The 3,691-nt window shown below is 47.0% G+C and overlaps 1 long non-coding RNA gene across 1 annotated transcript; it reads right to left on the bottom strand.

Moving 5' to 3' along the window:
• Positions 1 to 206: 206 nt before the first annotated feature.
• On the bottom strand, positions 207 to 3,347 carry LOC128853391 (uncharacterized). The gene is made up of 4 exons (XR_008451914.1): positions 3,037 to 3,347; positions 2,031 to 2,271; positions 801 to 935; positions 207 to 694 (listed from the first exon to the last, which is right to left on the bottom strand). It is a non-coding gene; the product is annotated as an uncharacterized LOC128853391 (long non-coding RNA).
• Between the last annotated feature and the right edge of the window lie 344 nt (positions 3,348 to 3,691).

Genomic DNA, 3,691 nt, shown 5'->3' with positions numbered 1-3,691 from the left:
CCAGCAAGTTGCTTGAATACTACAGGGCATGATCTGGTTACATTTGTGCAAACAATCTGGCACCAGGCAGTGACGCACACACCTATGCATTTAACATCTCTATTTTCCCAAGCCTTAACCTCAGTTGCCAGCATAATGGACTGGGAATATACATTTAAAGTGGAAAGCATTCCTGGAAACTGGCTGTTCTTCAAAGGCATATTTACTGGATGTTCTAGTAGACACAATTCAATAAATGTACAGCAATATTGCACTGGGTAAAAGTATCTGGGATAAAAGAAGAGTGAAACTCCCATTACCATTTTATTCAATATTTTTATCAATGATCTAAATGACGCTATAAAAATCCTTGTTGTGGCGAAGTTTGCAGGTGCCAACATGATTGGCGGTAGGAAAACAACAGGCAGGACTGGACTATCAATACACAACAATCTGAAACAACTGAGAGTTGGCCACACTCCAGTGGAACATGATTTGAAAAGTCAAATGCAAGGTAAGACATCCAAAACCAGAAACACAGGTTACACTTACAGGACGCTGCCTCGGAAAGGAGTTGCTTTGAAAAGGACTCGCTTTGAAAAGGACTCAGGACACCACAGAGGGCTGCCACAGCCCTAGCAGCAGTGCAAGGGGCCATAAAGTACGCAGGTCCGGAGGCAACTGCTGGAAAGCCATGTCCAGGATGTGTTCATTTCTTCGAGGAGAAGAAGAAAATGCAGAAGCAATTCAGGCAAAGTCAAAAAATGGCCCTGGTGCTGGGAGACAGAAGCTGCCCAGTGTGCCCAAGCCTGTCAGCTTACCTGGATGTGACTGAGAGGGGGTCTGATTCCTGCTACGGGCACTTACACAGGGCAAGACAATGGTGAGAGTGGGCTGTCACATACCACGACACCTCTTCCAAGACAACTGCAAAAGCTGGCAACTAGAAATTTAACCTTGAAATAAAACATAACAGAAACAGCCGTGACAGCCGTTCAGTACCGGAAAAGCTTGCCAGAACACTAGGTGGAATTATGAGATTAGCTGTTTTTCAGAAGGCACTTTTTAACTCACCTTCTGGGAGAAATTACACAGGCAGTTAGACTAAACATGGCTGTCGTAAACCCCAGATTACCAGACTGGAGTCTAGTTCTTGCCCAAACTGCTCAGAGCAGGCCTTCATTTGTATTTGAAGGAATGGGGGAAGCACTGTGGAAAGGCTCAGGCAGCCTGAAAGACTTCCTAGCAGCATCGAACTCTGCACTATGCTCAGGGGGATACTTCCACTGCTTAAGCTTTACATACTGTAATTTATATGACTGTCTCTTCCCAAATTAAGCAAACATAGATTCCCTCCTGCCGAGCTGAAAATCTCAGTATCAGTTTCTCCAGTCCTCCCCAAATCCTTACCCATCTGGCTCTGGAGAAAATGCATAAAGAACCCCTGTCTGCTCCTCGTTACAGCTGGGGAGCTGCACAGATATCAGTGAGGTTTCAGGGTGTAACAGAGCAGAAACCAGCTCAGCATGCTCATCTTCTCAAGCTAAGTCTGTCCTTCTGTTTCAATAGATTAGCTCTTCGCCTGCATTTCCCCTTGCACAGTGATGCCAGCCTGGCCACGGCAACAGCGAGCAGCGAACAGCGGGAGGCCCCGCTTCATCCAACACCAACTCCCAGATCTCTAACAGTGGCGGCTTTTGTTCTCCTGGTTCCTCTCTGATCTCTCCAGCCCCGTCTTACAGCACTCTACATTCCTCCTTCAGGGCCCCCTCCTGAAGTAACTCCATAAAATAGCACATTACTTTTCTATTTCAAATCCAGACCTGGCACCTGAGCGAAAATAAAATGTGATCAATCATCACACTGACGCAGAATGGTCTTTTTTCCGTCTCTCCCTTGGTTTTGCAAGCTGAACTGTCAGAACTGAAAATTCATCTTCTGTTTGAATATGCAGGGAACACACAGACTCGGCTGGTGTGATATGAGGAGTGTATTTTCTAGATATAAAAATGAACGCATTGCAGAGACCAAACTGATGGACCTGATCTTACCTGTACGTCTTCCTGCCAGACTGGGGATGGAAACCCATGTCACAGCTGCTAGGTGAAATATACTTCTCCCCGCTCTCATCTGCTGCTGTGCCCCACCAGCACACCATCTCTTGGCTCCTAAATCCAAAGTGATCAGTGGGAACCAGGCAACTTTTCCACTTGCAGATCGGATCTCGGGTGGAATACCAGAGGCAAGCCTTCTCAGAAGATCCGAAGTCTGCTAAGACAGCGCCATGCCTTTCTGGGGGGGGGGGTGGGGGAACAGCAATGCTAATCATGAAACAAGCAACTTCCTGATTGTACAGTATTGCTTCCCTGGAACAAAGGCATTTCAGAGTGAATGTGCTACAAAAACAATAGAACAGGCCATGCGTGTTCGGATTAACTTTCATTAGCTGTTTCTGGGAACAAGAGGCTGGCCTGACCAGGTTCCTGCAGACTCTCCTACAGCTGTATTGACGTTTTGAGGTGGCTTTCTTGACCTCCCCCACTAACTGCACCTAGGTCCACACTGTAGAATCAGATTCCTTCCAGACACAACTAAACTACAAGATCATAGAATCATAGAATGGTTTGGGTTGGAAGGGACCTTAAAGTCCATCCAGTTCCAAACCCTTGCCATGGGCAGTGACACCTCCCACTGGATTAGGTTGCTCCAAGCCCCATCCAACCTGGCCTTGAACACCTCCAGGGATGGGGCAGCCACCACTGCTCTGGGTGACCGGGGCACAGAGCCTCTCCACACTCACAGGAAAACATTTCTTCCCAAGATCTCATCTCAATCTCCCCTTTTTCAGCTTAAAACTGTTCCCCTTGTGCTATCCCTGCACTCCCCGATCACGAGCCCTTCCCCAGCTTTCCTGCAGGCCCCTTTTAAGTACTGAATGATCAGCTTCAGAGACCCACAGAACATGTCCCAGCTGCTACTAAATCTTCCAAGCCATGGAAGTAAATCCATGTAAACAAGTAAATCCCCCAAAACACAAATAGTGGACCAGCACCAAACCTTTCACTCTGCAGATCTGCTGCTACCACACCTTGCTGCTTCAGGCGTAACTGCTAGGAAGTCTCTCTCTGCATCTGCTTGTCTTCTGCAAGACTTCAGGACACCTCCCGGACACTCCTTTGCAGTACAAAGCCCCTTCAAAAGAATTAGCTGATTTTCCCCCATTTCATTTTGTTCTGGTTTAGTTAAATGAGAATCCCTCTAGCAGGAGATGGAAGGTGATATGCTTGGAGCTCGCAGATTACCCTGTTGTTTTGTTAGTGTATCCTTCAGAGGCCTTTTCCCTGGAAGCCTGGCTTGGCCCACAAACACTGGGGCTTCTCCAGCTCACCGGCGGGCTCTGATTAAAAGAAGGCCAGGTTGGGAACCAGGTGTTCTAATGCTGGAGGCACTAAAGGAAAATAAAGAAATTACTGGGGTTGTTAAGGATTAATAATTATTCTTGAATCTGATAAGTTATTGTAGCGTTAATTTCCTGCACCAGTTTCTACTCAGCTCTGTGAGATCCCCTCTGGTGCGTTTCCTGACCTGCTCCGACTACAACTTGTGTGAGACACATTCATTCACCAGCTATTTCCCAATTAGCGTGTAGCTGTGGTGTGATGAGTAATCTTGTACAGAGGGAAGGAATCTTGATTTGCCTGCCCTTAAAACA

This window comes from Cuculus canorus, chromosome 12 (assembly GCF_017976375.1).
Source record: "Cuculus canorus isolate bCucCan1 chromosome 12, bCucCan1.pri, whole genome shotgun sequence".
Classification (NCBI taxonomy): Eukaryota; Metazoa; Chordata; class Aves; order Cuculiformes; family Cuculidae; genus Cuculus; species Cuculus canorus.
This window is presented reverse-complemented; position numbering and strand designations above follow the sequence as displayed.